Raw genomic sequence first — 20410 nt, forward strand, 5'->3', positions numbered from 1 at the left:
ACAAAATAGAGACAGTACACTAGATAGAGTAAATGCAATTAGCAATATCTGCAATTTTAAAGTGAAGTCTGAATGCAGAAAGTGCTATACAAGGTTTACCAAAATCCTTTATGTGTAATTCTGATTGGATGTCAGACATCAGACATTTGCAGATGTCAGAAGCCTAAGTTACTTTTGAAAAGTCCATGAAAGACTTTATCTTAAAAAAATGAGTTAGATGTTTTGAAAATAATATTCAACATATTATTCTTATTTATGGATAATACAGAAATAAATTTAGTAAGAAACACTCCCAACCTTTGTATCCCAACATAAAGCTTTTGAAATTCAAGCTGATGTGGCATAGAAAGCAAAGATAAAACAATTTTGACCACACTGTACTGTAGTGCTTTATATATAGTGAAACCAAAAATACGTAACATGCTCAATTTATGAATGATCCTAAGAATGCTTGATAGCACGTGTAGACTTTTGTAGATGATGGAATGCATTCAAACAACTTTATTTTTATTTTTAGAATCTGCTTAATCTGTCTGCATATGTAGATAGGTAAAAGCAGAAGAATAAGAGACCACCTGACTAAACTCATGCTTGGAGAAAATAAACTATTCCTTTTGGAAAGAATGCAGGAACGCATTTTCAATTCCTTGGAGAGAGTTTTATAGTCAGTAGATGACCAGAGATGGGAATGAAGTTAGACAATTTGCCAATTTTGAAAGGAGACCACAAAAACTCAGTGATAATATATTTATATGGCTCAGGCTTGCCAAAAGTACATAAACAGAAGATTCAGAGACAAAAGTAGCCTACTCTTTATTAAAGAGTAAGTGTTAGACAATAAAGCAATATTATGCTTCACAAAGTAATAAAATGCTCTTTGTTGCATCATAAAAAAAACAACCCCCAAACCCACCAAAAAACTCAGGGGTCAGTACTGGGACCAGCACTGTTTAACGTCTTTGTTGGAGACATGGACAGTGGGATTGAGTGCACCCTCAGCAAATTTGTTGATGAGACCAAGCTGTGTGGTGCGGTCGACATTCTGGAGGAAAGGGATGCCATCCAGAGGGACCTGGACAGCCTCGAGAGGTGGGCCTGTGCAAGCCTCATGAAGTTCAACAAGGCCAAGTGCAAGGTCCTGCACCTGGGTCATGGAAATCCCAGGCACAAACACAGGTTGGGCAGAGAATGGGTGGAGAGCACCCCTGAGGAGAAGGACTTGGGAGTGTTTGTGGATGGGAAGCTCAACATGAGCCAGCAATGTACACTGGCAGCCCAGAAAGCCAACTGCATCTTGGACTGCATCAAAAGAAGCGTGGGCAGCAGGTCGAGGGAGGTGATTCTGCCCCTCCACTCCGCTTGGAGAAGAGAAGGCTCTGGGAAGATCTTATGGCAGCCTTCCAGTACCTAAAGCGGGTCGGGGTCTACAGGAGAGATGGGGAGGGACTCTTTATCAAGGAGTGGAGTGATAGGACGAGGGGTAATGGTTTTAACTGAAAGAGGGGAGATTTAGATTAGATATCAGGAAGAAATTCTTGACTGTGAGGGTGGTGAGGCAGTGGAACAGGTTGCTCAGAGAAGTTGTGGATGCCCCATCCCTGGAGGTGTTCAAGGCCAGGCTGGATGGGGCTTTGAGCAGCCTGGCCTAGCGGGAGGTAGGGACGTTGGAACTCGACAATCTTTAAGGTCCCTTCCAACCCGAACCATTCTATAATTCTAAAAGAACAATGCACTCAATTTTTAAAGAAAAATATCCCTATTCATCTGGTCTCATGCTGGAAAAAAGCCAGGGCATTCAGAGCTCCAATTTTGGAAAACTTTCAAAGAACACTCACGGAATAATTTGAAAGCTCCATGTAGTTAAAGTATTTGACCAAATATGTTTCTTTGACCTGAAGAATGATGTCACTTGTAGCCAATTTGAGAAACCCTAAAGTGTTGTCACTTTTCTGGCTGGTAACAATTGAAAAGAATCGGTAACACCTTATGGCAGAAATATCTATGGCAACATACATATCCCTAGTATAGGAAATCATGGCAGCTACATGGGAGAACACCACCTACCGCTTTACCTGCATTTGGAATTTACTATTTTATTAAACTTATTGAGGCCTTACATAGCTAGAAGATAATAATAAAACAGTGACCAAACATTACTTTTGCAATGTCATAGATCACCTAATAATAAGAGCAAGAAATGTCAGTTCACAAAGACATACCGAGAAATATGAACAAGTCTTTTAATATATAATTTCCAAATTTTAAGATTAATAACTAAACTGTTCCTTTAACACTACAGGTAAACATGTAGCTCAGCTCTCGAGAGTTACATCCTGCATTAATCTCAAAATGAGGTTTTCATGCTATGCCAGTGGGTATCCCTGGAATATAGTAATCCATTTTCTACACTGTGGCTATAAGAAAAGCCGACTGTGCCTATGTCATGCTTTGTTAGAGGTTCATGATCACATTATCTCATGGTGGACCTGACACTTTTATTCAGTTTACAGTATGTTCTGTGTACAGGCAACTCATTTCCTTTGCCAGGGCTGCTGACAACCTTTTCCACACTATATTAATCTTGTTTACAGACTTTATCTTGGTACAAATATCAGAAAACTGAACTTTTTATCTCAGGGAGAAAATAAACAACATGTTGACAGAAGCAAAAGCTATTTTCTGGACTAAAATTGGTTGTTTACCTGCAGCCATACTTATGGAAACAAGTTTAATTTTCCACCTTACTCAAAATACATAATCTGAAATTTAATAAGCACGGAAATTTCAAGAAAAATCACTTGATAAATTGCAAGTTTTAGAATAATATATAAACCACAGAAGTATGTTTTTCCACTAATTTATATGAGAATATGAACTTGCTTGGAATACAGTTACAACTGATCACAATGCTGAGGTCTCTCTTGCACACCCTAGATAGCTTCAGTTACCAAGAAGGTGCAGAATATTTATAAAACTAAACTCATAATGCATACTGTCATGGATTTTTACATAAAACTGCTGATTATTGTAAGATTCACAATATGTTAATACAAATTAATTCATATTTGAAAAAAACTTTTATTGAGGGTGTAAAAATCCAAACCAAAACCTATTGCTCATCATCATCTGCTAACTCACTATTAGAAAAATCTACTGCAAAGTTCTGCTGAATCTCCACAGAAGAGAGTGCCAATTGCTCCAGAAAGTGGCAGCAGCTTGCAAGACATTAAAATCAAAACAAATACCCTCTCAACTGTTCAGATTCCTTATTAATGGGAAAAAAAAAAAAAAAAAAGAAAAAAGCATAGTTATCTAGAATTGGTTTAGGTGATGAAGTCCCAGTGCAAAGAAAGAAATTGGGGGTTAAAGCACTAGCTTTCTCTTGGGATACTAAAATCAAGCAACGCTGAAAGTTTGCACAACTAAGATTATTTTTTTTAATTGAATTTATGCATGTCTGAGTGGACACTAAGTAACAGGGAATCAAAATTACTGTGATGGGAATGTTTAGAAGACTGACAGATCAGGCTCATTTTAAACTTTAAACTAAGTTTGTTCATTAACATGCTTCTTGATTACGGTCAATTCTTACACACTATTAAACATCCTCCTTATATACAGAAGAGTGTTAGCTTTTAAAACTTTAAAACTTTTTAAAACTCATATGTTAAATCAGCTGTGTACAGTACACAGTTTCATAGAGCTGATGCTGTATAATTAGTACTGATGGCTATGGTCCTTGATGGTTCTTAGCCACAGGGGTCAAGGTGACCAGGACTAAGCCACCTGAGAAAAGACACTGGAACTGAAGTGGCCTTGGCTTCCTTCTCATCAAATTGTCCTTGCTTATGCCTGATGTCTTTATGTTACCGTTCCCTCCAAAAACATTAAGGAGGGGGGTGCCTTCTCTTTTTTTGTAACAAACTCCTGAGCGATGAACAAGTTAAGTGCAATCTGAAAAAGTGTATTTTGATAATGTCCAAGAAGTGCTGCAGATTGCTTTTGCCATATGCTTTACTGGAAAAAAAAAGAAGCTTTTTTTTTCTAATAATATAAACACAGTAATTTTTTTTCAAATCTTTTGATGGATAAACTTTTGGAAAAAAATGTCACGGCCCGCTTTAATGTCCATACACAATATGAACAGAATTCTGGCTTCGAAGTTCCTTCCTATGAGACATTAAAATGCCTAGGAAATGCCCAACAACCTCTTTCAAGCTATTTAGCAGTATATTTAATAGTCTGTATTACCCCATAACCAAACATAGACACACTCATACTGGAACTTAGGCTAGCTTTAACTAATAGAAGAACCAGAAATATTTCAAGTTATTTCCTATAATTAAGAATAGCAGCTTTGACTAGGAATGATGTCCTAGAGGATGAGGAACAATACCAACCTTCAAAAAGTACATTCATAGTATGCAAAACCAGTAAAATTTCAGAAAAATTTTGCTGAACGCTAATTACACAAATGAGCTAACCACTTTTCTAAATGAAAGAATAGGTCCCTTTTTCCACTCTCAATTAGCTGCTATAATCAACTACAGATTAACACATGTGAAAATTAGTTATACTAATCAAATTTTTTACATTCCAGAAGAAGAAAAGATACTTTTTTCTGGGTTCACATATTTATAATATCTTTCCCTAAAAACACTATATTGATGAATACAATTTTCTAGGCAGGAGTTTCTGCAAAACAAGTTGTTGTCCAAAACAAAATATAACTAAAAGAAAATCCTGGACAACAGGATTTTGCTGTGGGAATTACAGCATCACAATAGCACTTCCATAATTTACAGATCTGTAATTGACAATTTATAGGAAATTAAATCAAACTATATCAAGGGAAGAATTAGAGAAAATCTATTCTCTACATTTCATTGTGCTGATTAAGAGCAAGTTCTTATTATTTTCAGCATCAATTTATTATCACTCATTTTATACCACTTCTTCACTAGAAGCATGGGAAAGCACCTACAATAAACAGAGATTTAGATTTAAAATACATCTTTAAAAAAATGCAGATACAAATTCTTTGACTTGGAGCAATATAGAAAACTAAGAAAATAAAAACGGCAGTACAGTATACATTACTGAATCATAGCCATAACCCGAACTTGACATTACCATTACATTTTTATTCCGTCTACAAGCATTCTCTTGTTGAAGGGCCCAAACTTGCCATTCCAGAGAAGCATCTCTTTAATGTACAGGCTACCTTTAAGTGATGCTCAGTCAAACCACAAAAAAACTCAGACATGGTTCACTGGCGGAATAATTCTATGCCAGTTTCTTGATACTCTAGTTATAATTCTTTAAATTTGACCTCTTACTAACACAGTGTTGCAAAAATCAATGGATTGTTGCCATTCTGCTTGCAAAATATATGCAAGTGATAAGGAAGGAGAAAAACCTCAAGAAAAATAGGTCAAAAGACATGGACTTTTTAGGACTAATTCTAAAGCAAACACATAAACAATAAACAAATAAACATGCTTTATTGTTTTCTCTTAATAAAAAAAAAAAAGAAATGAAAGAGCTACGCACTCTTGATAAAATGAGATTCCATAGTTTCTTAGAGTTATGTGTTATATGTTATAGCTCCCCAATCTCTCTAGTGATTTCACACACTGTTAAAGAGTTTTCTCTACATTTCTTTTCACACAACTGATCAAAATACCTCTATGTCTTCATATACGGTTTTCAACTGAATGATTAACAGATGGAAAAGAAAAACTGTGACATCAGAGATGAAAAGAAAAAAAGTCCACTATTGAACATATCTCCTTCAGAGAAAGATGAAAAATTTAAATCTCATATCAAAAGCAAAACAAGGAATTTCTTTGTAAATCTTTCCTATTACAGGGTTTTTTCTGCTGCTTTTAAGATAAAACTTGAATTTGAAATTAAATAATTATAAATTTAAAATAATAAAGACTTCGGAAAAGAGACTGGTCTGGGTTAAGATTTATTTGTTTGTTTTAAATTGTAACACCAGCAGAATCACAGACCATGTTTTGTCCTAAATCTTTGTCAAAGGGACAAGCTTTTATATACTATAGAATTGGCAACAGAATAAGTTTAATGATGCACTGTAATGTTATACTTTAGTGCATACATGTTGGCTTTAGGTATGTGATATGGTAACACAGGAGGAGCTATTAAAGCAGAGAACGTAAGTACTAGTGTGTAATTTAAAAAAAATAATTTGGTCTATGGAGAAAGCATCAGGTAAAGTGAAAAGTGCAAATATCCTATCTGCAAGGAAGTCAGCACAGCAGGAGAGTTTCTTTTGAGATTCCTAATATTTAATATGAAATAGTACTATGTGGCAACATTGCTCCAACAGCAGCTCATAGCACTGCAAAAAATGCACTGATTTATAAGTCTCAAGAGGAAATTATAAACCAGATTTTTTTTTTCTTTTAAATTAAACCAACTCCTTGTTAAAAGGCAAAGGTAAGATACTTAGGACTGCATAAACACACAACACAGCACTACAATTTCAGTTTTTCATATTAGGAAAGGGAAAATCTTCAGGGTAACTGTCTGAATTGTATTAGATATGGCAACAAAACAATAGCCAAAATTTTACTGCTTCATGACTTGGTAAATAGCTAATATTTTATATTACAAATTTTATTCAAATGAAACCAAATTTCCCTGAGTACAAAGAGCTACTAATTAAATGCTGCAGTAACATGCTGCATATAAAAAAAAGCTTTAATATGATATTTTTAGCTCTCTGTTTAGACGTAAACTTATTCTAGGGTGAAATCTTGGCTTCAATAAGTGAACAGGATTTTGACTTCAGTATTGCTAGAACTGTATCTTTTTTAGTTAAGAATGATCTGAAATGCTGAAATAATGTTTTTAATTGCAAAATTATCATCAATAAATGAAGCTACGCATACAACGATACAGACAGGAGGAAGGAGCAGAGCAGTGATTAGGATACTAGCCTTGATCTGGCAGATGCAGGTTCAATCCCTTGCTCTGCTGCAGACTTGCTGTTTTGACCTTTGGTGTTTTCTGCAGCTCAGTTCCTCATTTGGGAAAAACAACAAAAACATACAAACAAGACCCTCTTTTCCCCCCTACAATGTAATCTGTAATAGTTTTTCCTTACTTCATTAAAGTACTGCAATATAATGACAGTAAAGATTGTACTGACAACAAAGGATGTCATCAAAGCATTTGCTTTAGACTCCTTGAAGTATACTACTGAAGGTGATTTTTATTCCTACTGCCACGGGACTTATTATAGGAAACAGAAAAACGCCAATATTAAATGCATTTACTCACATAAGCAGAATTACTCATAACATAACTCTTTGCAGGTACAAGTCATACTGTGACAGTTCATGGCAGTGAAAGCTTACTCAGAGTGGATTAAAAAACCCATGCACACAACAAAACCCCCATTTTCAAATCACTGCCCAGCTTCAGTAGCAAGCTATGAGTGGCCTCTGCTGGCTGACCAAAGGCTACAGAAGTCACTAAGCTTTTACTATGAGTTACAACTGTGGTTATCAAGTGTGTGAAGATAAAGCTAATAGAAAGAATATGCTCTTCAGTGCTAGATAGTTCATTATGGCTAAAAATAAAAGGCAAACACAAGATGAGTGATACAATAGACAGTGGGAAAAAAAATACCTTTAACACCAGCACTCCTAGGATTTGTAAAAATGCACACTGTAAATATATACAGTAAGTCCATATAAGTAAAATATAAGTAAAAGTCCATTTTCCAAAAGCTGATAATGGAATTCAGTAGGATATACTGTGGCAGCTCTAAAGGTGGAAACAAACCCCAAAATCAAGTAGTTTATAATTTGTTTATAAGTTATATATTTTGTATGAAGACTGAATTACTTCTATTATTATAACAATGGTTTGATTTAGCAGCACAATTAGAAAGCCTGTTGTGTTATCTGAGAAGATATGAAATCAGAGACTACATAACTGTTATTTTCACAAATTTGGCCTTCTCCTTATTTATAAAATTAAAACGAGTAAAATACAGAATAATAAAAAAATGCAAAAACTGAAGTATGAAACTGCATCTATTGCCACAAAGATGATCTACAGTTTTCTCAACATACATAAATATTATATTTTTATTAAGAAAAAGAGAGAGAGAGTTTAAAAAAATAAATATGCTTTAAACACCACAATAATTGCGGAGAGCAAAACTTGAAGAGAGTAAAAGCTGTCCAAAACATGGCAAAAAATACTTATTAGATTATCATGCAATATCCATACAAAAAAAAAAAAAAAGATTAAATACAAAAATAGCATCACTAGCAAGGAAAATTTTTTTTTACTTCACCTTTCTTTTCTATAGGAATATGTACCTGATTTGCCATTCTCCCACATTTTAATTGCACCCTATCAAGAAGGATTATTGTCAAACATAAGTGACTACTGATGCCAAAAGGTGATTGCCTTCATAAGCAGCTGTACGGTGCTCACACATGACACTGTAGTCTCTGATATTTCCAGCTCCCATTCTGAATTCTGCCCCGTTTCAGAGTTCTACCTCATTTCAGAATTCAGTCCCATTATCTCCACTGCTCAAAATTGTTCACAGGGTTATCTAGCTGACATATAAGATAACCCTCCATCTCACCAGACACCACTGGGATATGACATGCTGACCCACAGTAAGCCTGATTATTAGCTTGAAACATACACCATATAAATGGAGCTTTGAGCCAAATAATTTGTTTTAAAATCTTTTCATTTTACTTACACATTAAAACTCATTTTAAACGTGCTGACATCAGTTCCATTAATATATATAGCCATGAACATATTTAGACACGTTAATGTTAGGTTTTGACTATTATCAGAAAACAGATGAAAAATACTATGACTAGAATGTAGACTGCAAGTAATGCCTTTTTATTTTCAGGGATTTTAGCTTAACAAATTATAACTAAATTAAAAACAAATGACCAGCCACTACAATTAAACAGAATACCCCATTGCCCACATTGCACTGAAGCCCACAGTTTCATCTCACTGAAAAAAGGCTTGTAGCAGACAGAAGGAGGGAGGTCCCATTCTTTCTGTCCCATCTTTTCCATACTACTACACTTCCAGTGACTGAGAAAGCAGTAAGGATTAGCAACCCCAAACAGAGGTGGGTAGAACCGATCTACTAGGATAACTGTCCTCTCCCTGTCAGCTGCAGAATGGTTTCCTATCCTAGCACCTACAGTTCTGCACGGTCAAGTTTCATTTGCATGAAAACCTTGTTACCTTTTGTTTTTAAAAGGGGCACCCAATGAGCCGTATTTTACAGCCTGGACAACAAAAACCAGACAACACCTAAGCTATTTTCAGGAGAATGGGATGATAGGAAGACTGAGCACAAGAGAATGCTGATAGCAGCATAGCTAAGAATTTCCCATGTGAAGAAAATAATTCAAATATCAGAAAATTTTGGTTTAAACGGTTACACTTTGGTAAGATTTGGAATAAAATACCTTTCAAAATTTATACAGTTTGATCAATAACAGACCTAATGAAATTTACACATTTGAACTGCTAAAATAAAAGTATGACCCTTTAGATTAGATAACATTTAAATAATTAGTGCCCACAAAACAATTTTTCTTAATTTCAAGTGAAATTCCCACCAGAAGGGCTCACACAAGTGGTGCAACAGCAGGAAAAAGGCTTTAGGGGAGTTTCAGGTACAACCGTGGCTACTTTCACTACTGATAGTATTGTTTTTGGATGACATTTTTCATTATTTTGAGCTTACTTGTATGTAAATGCTTCACTCTGCAAGCTTAGATAGATTGGTAGATTTTAGAAATCCTTCTGTATGTGCCACTTTCTCTGCCAACCAAACTTTTAATCTGTAACTATAACTGTTATTTCAAGTTCTAGATGTCACTAGAGATGAACAGCAAGCAGGAAGCTCAGAAATCAACTTTTCATTGGGCACTGTTAAGGTCAATCTAAATTAAGGCTTAATCTTTTTTGTTTTTCTCCCTAAGTAAAATGACATAAAAATAAAATATGTTTTAAAATATATATTGCAATAAATACAATTTTTCTTAGCAAGACATTCTTAAGCTTTTCTAACATCTTGTCTTGAAATATCAAATGTAAATAATTCATGACTTCTATTATAGAAGAAATGGAAATAAGTAGGTTCTAATAGGGAGGAAAAAAAAAACCAAAAGTGGGAATTCCACACATACATTTTAAAAGAGACTGTCAAACTTGCTACGCTTAATAGCAGACCCACATTGGGATATCAACACTTGGATAAGGTAGCATTGCATTTCAAAATTTCTAACATAATGCGGATACTGAAAAATGTATCCTACCAAAAGCTCATGAATGGATTGTTTAAAGACACCATTAACTTTGATTTGGAGACTAAACTCTATTATCTTACTCTCAAATCCCTCTTTGTATGATAGCAAGCCCCACATAATGCAAAACATCACAGTACGCTCTTAAGAGGGAGTCTATATAGTTCCTTACAGTAATTTAAACTTGTAATGCATTAGTGATAGCTATCCCAAAAAGCTAATTCATAAAAGTAAGGCGAAGCCTGTGTTCTAGGAGCAGAACGCTGCTTCTTTCTGCTATCCACCCCTTCAGCAAGATGAAATACCATTGCTTTCTTTTGTCCTATGTTTTTAGTGGCACACAACATATATTTCCTTGATAGTTTTATGCTATTTTGTTATAACAGCAGATGTTTCTGGAACTGTGCTGCGAAGTTAAACTTAATTTTACAAACAACGCTTCTGTCACAAAGTTGTGTTCACCATGTAAAAAACTTTCGCTCTTTTAAAATTTAGAACTCTGTACAGGAAACAAAGTTTAACCATTGGCAAGACAAGTGTGTGTGACTGGAGGCAGGGAAAAGCGTCTGACTCGGTGGTTGCCCCTGTTGCAAGGCAGAAATCAGGGCGCTGTTCTCATTTACAGGCTCTTCTGTTCCTGAGATTAACAATTCACTTTCCCCTAATGTCCCTGGTGTCATCAATTTTACTTTTCTAGCCAAATCCATAAGAATAGGTTTTGGTCCCTAAGCAACACATTAGCTGCCTTATACAAGCAACTGTTGGCTACCAAAAGCATATCCTCTGCTTTCGAAGAATCACTGTAGAAATAAGGACAACTGGTTTGTTGGGTCCTGACTACGCAGGGGGTCAAGTAAAGAACATTTTTCTCTCTGTTGCAAGTGTTTAATGTGTTGCAGGGCACAGAGAACAACATTATTTTTCAGACACGATGCTGTAAAGCATATTTTGCCAGGTCCTAGGGAAGACTGACTTTCCACCCATCTTAGAGTGGAAATAGCGGACCATACATCATAGAATTATGGCCTGTGGCTATCAGCAACTCCTTCCAAAATACCAAGTGAATTGTAAGTTGCCCGTAGGAAGTGAGAAAGTTATTTTCCCTGTTATTAAGGGAAGAAAAAATTTCAGGAGAAGCCAAAGAGATGGTCTTTGTCACAGAGAATATTTTGAATCAAATATGGACATTTTGCATTTACATGAGTATGTTATTCTGGAAACACCCAGAGCTAACTTAGTCCCTCATAAAGACAAATTGCCCTAAAAGCTTACAACTTGTATAAGAGCATGACATGACTCACCAAGACAATGCCCAAGACAAGGAGATAGAAGGAGGAGAGCACTGACATAGAAATAGCATCCGGCTATTTATGAGTGACAGCCTTGGTGTTTAACATTTCTACATGTCCAGAAGTTCTCAGAGACTATTTGTGGTACAATCTGATGGTCTCCAAGATGCAAACTTCACTTTCAGTCAATGGAAGTATTTTCGCTACCAATACAAAAAGTAAGCATTCTCCTATGGGATGCTGGAATACATTTGTGATTTTAGTTTGGGAAGGAAGGAAGAGGAAAATGAGCCAGAATGAAAGCAAAAGGTACTTTGTGTAAAGATTACCATTAAAAAAATGGAGTTTGAAAAAGCACACCTTCACAGAAATCTACAGTAAGATAAAAACTAAGAGGCTGTTGAAAGATAATAGTGACTATCCCTTTAAAAAATGGTGCTTGGGGAATTCTTTGAATCTCTTTGCTTTGTTCAAGGCTCAAAGACATCAGGTTTGATTTATCTTCTCTCCCATCCCAAGATGGCTGAGAAAATGCCACCAACACAAAGCTTTGCTGAACCCATTGCTTGCCATTCAAGTTGGTTGTGGTACGATGCTGGGCACAGTTTATCAAGTGAGTTAAGTTTGCATTTCATTTGCTGCCAATGCATATCTGTGATGTTTGCTTACTAAATGCAAGTTTCAGGATAAGTACCTTTTATTTAACTACTGAAGCAATACTATGCTGATGGGCTATTCCATTTCCTACCAAATACCTGCAGACTTTACACAGTACAAGAATGGAGGCTGAATTGAGGACATTGAGCACTTTATTAGGCCTGGCTTGGTTTGCAGGCAGGTTATACACTAGAGAGCACAGTAGGCTCCCAACTGTGGATAAGATGCTCAGATTTGGGTTCATGAAAGGCAGGTCCTGCTTGACAAACCTGATTTCCTTCCGTGACAAAGTGACCCACTTGGTGGATGAGGGAAAGGCTGTGGATATTGTTTACCTGGACTTTAGTAAGGCCTTTGATGCGGTTTCCCACAGCATTCTCCTGGAGAAACTGTCTGCCCATGGTTTGTATAGGAGTACTCTCTGCTGGGTAAAAAACTGGCTGGAGGGCCGGGCCCACAGAGTGGTGGTGAATGGATTTAAATCCAGTTGGAGTCCAGTCACGAGTGGTATTGCTCTCTACAACTACCTGAAAGGAGGTTGTAGAGAGGTGGTGGTGGGTCTCTTCTCCCAAATACCAGGCAATAGGTCAAGAGGAAATGTTGCCTCAAGTTGCGTCAGGGGAGGTTTAGATTGGATACTAGGAAAAATTTCTTCACTGAAAGGGTTATTAAGCATTGGAACAAGATGCCCAGAGAAGTGGTCAAGTCACCATCCCTGGTGGTATTTAAAGGACAGGTAGACATAGTGCTTAGATATATGGTTTAGTGATGGTTTTTGTCAGTGTTGATGGCTGGACTAGATGATCTGAAAGGTCCCTTCCAACCTAGGCAATTCTATGACACTATGATTCTATTCTATGGTTTCTCCTATGAAATGAAAATTGCTGGTCAAGAGAAAGCTCATCTATTTAGTTATTAACTGGATGCCAACAGGGTAAATATTGCATTCCACAAAGTTAACTGGAAACTGAGTTTAAGAAGAGTTATAGCAAACAAATAGCTCAAGTCATGGGAAAACAAAATAAAACCAGGCACACCTGTAACTTTAGCTGAATCTCTTAAGAAATTGCATTTGATGGCAGCATTCAAGAAATTGTATGTATTGACAGAAAGTGCTGTTGTACGTATGAACCCCCTGACAGCGTTAAATTGTGCAGGTGGCCAAGAAGAAAAATATATGGAAATAGCCATTTGAAACTGGCTGTACAACACACAGGTACTTAAGTAGCACAAAACAAAACACATTTTAAGGGTTTTTAAAAATTATTTCTGAAATCATAAGTATATAGTGATATATTAATTAGGAGTAATGTTGTTGACAAGAGACAGATGTTCACTGAAAAAGTGCCATAAATGCCATGAAATATTTGAGAACATTTTCAAGTTCTTCCTGCATATAATCATGTGCAGAAGAAAATAATCAATAGAACAAATAAAACTTACAGAAGACTCTGGAAAGTTATCAAAGCAGTTCATATTCAAAAGGAACAATCCAGCTTACTATTAAATCAGAGGTCTACTGTCCAATACTGGATCAAAAGATGATACCTACTGAGGGAATGCCTGTTCCTCGAGGTGCGGTGAAAAATGGAACTAGTGACATGGTTCAAGATACCTTCCTGGAAAAGCAACTGGTACAACAACCTTTAGAAAAAGTCTTTGCAACTCTGAAATTCAGTGATGCAAGCATACTTGCCCTATTCCAGTTTTGCCTACCTCATCCTTAACCTCAACTGAACCAGGTTCAAACAATATGAACTGTCCTGAACCTTGAACATTTCCATTTGATATTTGCCTAACTTGATACACAAAGAAATACCTTTTTTTCTTTTTTAAATACTGTTAAAAAGATTTACCTCAACTCCTTCCACAGCTAAATAGTTTAGCTGAATCTCTGGTGCCAGAGTAAAAGCAGCAGGTAAATTCCTATTCCCATGAAACCTTTTCAGAAATATCTTTGACTGTACTCCACTATAGTAATTAATTTATATTTCCTGCTTTTACTTGCAGACCTGTGAGATCAGATTTGGAAGTTTCTGCTCTAACTCAAGTCCTACTTATTTCTATCATAAGATTTGCGGAAAGAGCTACTATGTTCATTCATTCCAAGTGAAAGCCTATCAGCTCCAGAAATTTTCATATCAAACTACTTAAGACAGATTTTGTGGCTAAAATTAACAAGAGTATATTTTCCATTTACCCTAGCTTAAGGTTTCTGAGGTTATTTCCTATAATTTTATATGATCCAATATAAAAGCACCATTTCACCCTGATGAATGATTCCTCTTTCCTATTGTGGGACTTTTCCATGACCCTTGAATTCCTTGAAAGGGCTTCATTCATCCTTAGGTAAGATCTTATTTTCCCATGTGCAAAAACATTTCTAGTGAAAGGCAACATAAGCAAATACCACAACACAGGACTCTGGATTGATTCAAGAATAAAGTAACATTGTATTTTGTTAAACCTAAGTATTTGTGCAATTCCTGCCATTTAAAAATATTTAAGGAGAATACTAACTCCAAGTTTTAGTTTTAGAAGTCAAACTGTAAACAAATGAACAGAGACTAGCAGGGGAAAAATCCTTGATACCTCAAAACAGAGATATGGCATGCTTCCAAATCATCCTTAGGCAATTGGAGTATGTTTTATTCATCACACCACCAGGCTTAAAGTTTTAAAATTTACAAGAACGAGGTAGGGGAAAAAGGGGTAGGAGGACCAAGGGATTCTGTTTTGACTGTGTAGGTAAATCTGTATTAGCAGTTTTTCAAAATACGTTTGGAAATTACTGCAGTTTAAATAAAGGAGCTACTTTTTAAATTCAAACATTTTAGTGTCTGTTCTCCTCCCACCTGATGTCAAAGTCAACCAATGAATGTGTTCATGCCAAAAGAATAGACACTACATCTTCTCTGTATGAATATTTTCTTTCCAATGTGCTTTAGGATTCTGATCTACACAGAAGTAATTGCCCTATTTTTGCATCATCACAAAAGGCTGCTGATGCTTTTGGTTTCTGTTAAAAGGTATTTATTTTTCAAACCAGGTACAATACTGAGAGAGATCTATGGTAGGATTTCAAAACTATAGCTGGTGAAACTAAGTACAATATTACAAATATGGAGGGTCAGTAAAGAAAGTTTGCTGACTTCAAAACCCATAAAAGTTTAGACTGATTAGGACAGTATGTACCTGCCCCCCTTTGCATGAATTGAAACAGTTCTCATCTATTATTGAGTTACCACTTGCATTCAGCTCACATAAGTGAAGAGCTAGAGTTCAAAACGAAGATTTGAAGATGCCACACAGAAGCAGAACAATAGGATAGGTAATCTTTAAGATGTTTGAAAATGGAAAACCCCAGGACCCCTATACACAAATATACAAAAAATGCATTCCCACTAAGAGTATTTAATGTCTCAGCCATATAACTTGGAGACCTAAATAAAAATGTCTCCGTTGAACAGTAAGCTCCCAAATCAAAATTTGTTAGATGTCTTAAACATATCTGTAGGTACTTCTTTAGGGGTGAAGTAAATACTAATTTTATTTTCTGAAACCTGCCCTTTCTGCTGGATGTCTGGAGTGACTTTAGTCCAAAATGTTGCACCCTATGTGTCAAAGCAAGCCACTTTTCATACCAGAAATGGGTTTTCATCTCCAGTTTTCTATTCTTTTAATCGAATCATTTGGGGATATAGTTGCACATACACAAAATACCAAGGTATTTTCTGATGAAATAATTCAGTATAATAGATATTTTCTTTAACAGGCAACTAAAAATCAAATAAAGCATTAACAAATGTACTGTGTTCATCACCACTGTAGCTTTTCTGCATTTATCACGCTAGAAGTAAGAATCCATGCACATAAACAACAAATGTCTTGTTTTACATACAGCTTTATGTACCGCGGTGCACTCTCTGTAGTCCTGCTTACCACTACATGACGAACAGATAAGGACTTGCATTCTATCTGAATTTAATTACCTTAAGTTTACACTAAATATAATATGTTTACTCCAAACCAGAGTGGAAACATCTTTAAGTAGTAAATTATGTCTCACATAATGACATCTCAGCCTAAACCCACGAAACTGTCAATTCTGACACTTTAAAGTACAAGTTGCACTTATTTGACAAACCCCCCCCTTTAGCATTTCACAAGAAAGTGAACGCTACTACAAAGACTCTGTATGGATACATCACTTCCAGACCTATTAGTTCCAATTTCTCTCACCCTTATTTACTTTTCTGAAGGGACTAGCTTTTCAGCTGGTATAAATATGCACATTAAATGAGCTACAATAAATTAATTGATAAAGCTACCATCCTTGTGCTAGTGAGGAGCCAATTCTAAAATGTACACTCAAACATTTATGTTTCCTGGACAGTAAACTTCAAATAGACTTGAAAGAGGAAATGTTAAGATCCAGAATACCGCATGTCTTCTTCCTTATTGCCGGACAGCTTTGTATTTAACAGTTAATACAATCGTATTTAACAGTTAATTATCTCATAGTGAGAAAAAGCTCATTGGCTTCCATTTTCAAAGTAGTTAAATATATTTAAACTATAGATATATTTTGGCTCTTCTGCAAGATCAGCCTGCTAGATATTCAAAAAGGGCAGTTACCACATTGTTCCCTGGGTGCAACACAATGGCAGGTCAAACTTTTGTTCCTCTTGTCCTACAAACAATTTTCAAGCCCACGCTCAATAAATAAATTTGGTCTCAGCACTCCCAATCAGGGCTGCACAATCCCCTCAGTAGCAGACCTATGATAAATGGACTTATTTTCCCAAATCAAACACTTGAATTTAAATTCAGATGAGTTAATGCAAAGGTCAACATTGTAATCAGTTCTTTTGATCTTTATAGAATTTCTAGAGTAATACATAATAAATCTGAAACAAGGCAATTTGCAGCTCTGTATGTGTGGCTGGTAATAAAAATCTTAACGATTAGAGCCTTTATGTACTTAGGGAACGTTTTATAGTAATAGCTATAGTGAGAGCCTCAATGCATGGGGAATGATGGCAATAGATAACACTGAAAGACATGATTGCTTGATTCTTTATATAGTTTATACAGTATGTATAGATTATACATTATAAATTAAAGCACAATGTTTCTGAACAGTCTCCCAACGTTTTTCTAATATTCTACTTTGGATTTGTACCTTCCACAAAAATAGGGCCTTGATAAAAGCTAGTTAATTTAACAGAGATATCATATATTGAGAATTTTATTGTTTCACATATTAGTATGTTACTTCAGCTAACTGTAAAGAAAATAAGAAAAGAAAATGTTTGTGCACAAAGTGTGTACATATGTTTTGGTGTCTTTTTTAACAAGGAAGATTCCCTTTTCTGAAAGTATTATTTACAAGTACAGTATGTCACATCTCTTATGAACAAAAAAATTACTAGACAAAAGGTATTCTAATTGAAAAGCAAATACAGGTTATAGTTTACGAACTGCAGAAAGAATACTTTTTGAGGAAAACTAAGACTACGCAACTGTTAGCGATGACCGCACAGGAAGGACCAAGAGTTCATCCATGGAAATAGCAACTGAGGATCCCACTATCAGGGCAGTTGAGAGATAAATAAAATTCTTTGCTTATTTTCCCTATTCACAAGTTTCCTATTCTCACAGGACACATACACATGTCCTTGGCAAAAAATCCCAACTCTTCTTTGTCTTACTCCAAATTCACTTTGGCATTAGTTACACAAACTATGTAAACACACCATCACACAGAAACTTTACTGGTATTGAATGGTGTTCATGAAAAATAAGTAAGGCTTATTGCTTGGTTTTGGTTCAAGACACCATCTCTTCCGTAATAAACGGAGTACTTGACAGTGATCCTCTTGGCATGCTTGGAAGAACGTCTTAAGTCTCATCAACTGAGATAACACAACTGTTTTAAGGTGAATACACTTGCTGCATCACATAGGGGTTATGAAGTACATCTAAGCCTGAAGAATTCTCTAAAGAATCTGACTTGATACTGCATGACAGGTCTATTAAAAGTTATCATTAGTAAAAAATCAATACACCACCTAGTATATATATAATGGATTAAAAACACAGCTGATCTTCTTCAGAAATAATTATATACCGGGAATCTTCTTCCAACAGACATATTCCTAGTGGCACTCCACAGGAGTCTGATGAAGATACTAAACAGCAAAAACCTAAGAATGCAAAACTGGAAAAAAAACCCCAACAAATAGCAAGTCACAGCAGCTAGCATGCAGGCAATGTAAAAGTGGCTATTGTGGCAAGTATAGGCAAATCATTTTTCACAGCTCTCAAGTTGTCCTTTTGAAAAAGGCTGCTGGTTTTTGGTGATTCTAAATTACTTCATTAAACTCTCATTTCTCCTCCTCAGAAAATACCAGTTTATCGAAACACTGTTCAAGGGGATGGACTGACATTTGTAAAACTGGCACAGTGAGGGCTTTCTCCAGTCTTTCACTGGTGTTTCTTATAAAAAGCAGAGGAAGCTGCTTGCTACAAAACAACTGATAATCTTATGAAGAGGACACCCTCTGGGAACATACCAATTGAACAGTGGTGATACGACTTTGGTTCCTCATACTTCAACTCACTTAGACACCATACTGTTGGCTTAGCGTGAAGAAGATAGAGGGAAAGCACGACACACAGGGCTTCAAAGACAGCAAGTTACTATAAAAAAAAAGCCCATAAATTGTCATCTATGACTATTAGAGTAAGAAACTCAAGTTTGCAAGAAGGTAGATCTAGATTAAAGAAGAGGAAAACAGCTTTCCTAGGGTAAGATCACAGACCACTGGAGCAAAATGCATAGGGAGTCCCCAAGGATGGAGGTTCTTCAGCTTTATAGAAAAACACCCAAGAACTGACTTTGTGGTTTTGAAACAGAAGGTAAGTGACAATGCAAGCTAGTAAGTATGACTGAAGATCACATTATGATATCAGAAGAACTACTTTTGCTTTTGGTGTTAAGGTGACTGCATTCATATTGGGGGTACTTGAAGAAACAAAAGACAGCAAGATGAAATCATAATCTTAGTACTTTGTACACAGAGGTACATGGCACAAGACAAGAAAAACCCACATATAAATTCCCCAAAAGCAAGGTGTGACTCTTAAACCACATTTTTAACCCGGATACCTTGTTGTACTGGATTGTTGGCTGCTAAAACAAATCTGAAAGGATCTTAAGAGAAAGAAAAGCACCTTAAGTTTGAAAAAATTGGGAAAGGGAAGGCAGTGGAAGGATGAAACTGCCAAGACCTTCAGCTAAGAAAGCAAGCTTCGTAACCCCATTCTAAATGGATAAAAACATGCAAGAATGATTTTGTTGAGGCTAGACAAGAAACTGAAAATATAGAAAGATGGGAGCCTGAGAAAAATTTAAAGCTGTGTAGAAAGACAGAAAAAGAAAGGCTGCTTCTTAGCAAGACAGCCAAATAATACAATTTAGAAAGAAAGCTAAGTCAAAGCTGACACACACTTCTGACTGATATGACAAAGGCTGCGAGCATTCTCTACAGTGACTAAATAAGGGAGTGCCATATATATTAAATAAAAATAATAAAATAATGATAGCCCAGATAGGATGCAGGAATATTAGGGGTGAGAAGTGAAGGACTTTGTGAGATGGGAATAAAGACTAGTTGTGGATAACTTCTTGTTATAAAAACTGTTGTTATTTGTGCTTTGCTATAATAATTAAACACCAATACTATATACTATATTCTTTCTACTATTCCATCTGCTGGTATGTCCCTATCCTGTCTTCAGCTATATCATCACGAATATTTCTCTCAGACAACCATTTTGTTATTTCTGTTCAAACCGAGACCACCACAATAGTATACCATAATTTTTATGTCAAAACTATTGGCTTTTTATGTATAAACTATGGTGGCAGAATGTTAGCTACAAACTAGCTTTCAGCTGGCAGATTAAAGTCGCCTCCCACCCCACCCAATATGCAACTATAATTTAGTAATTAAACATTTTGGTTGCGTAATTAGTGCAAATACATATAACTTGCTAAGAAAGAAATACAATAATTAAGATGTGCAATTATACAATTATCATGTGTAATTACAC

At 35.8% G+C, this 20410-nt stretch overlaps 1 protein-coding gene across 1 annotated transcript in view; it reads right to left on the reverse strand.

Annotated features, from left to right (window-relative positions):
- Positions 1–20410, reverse strand: part of GPATCH2 (G-patch domain containing 2) — a 120013-nt gene that overhangs the window by 37101 nt on the left and 62502 nt on the right. The window lies entirely within an intron of this gene.

Source organism: Numenius arquata, chromosome 2 (genome assembly GCF_964106895.1).
Source record: "Numenius arquata chromosome 2, bNumArq3.hap1.1, whole genome shotgun sequence".
NCBI classification, from domain to species: Eukaryota; Metazoa; Chordata; class Aves; order Charadriiformes; family Scolopacidae; genus Numenius; species Numenius arquata.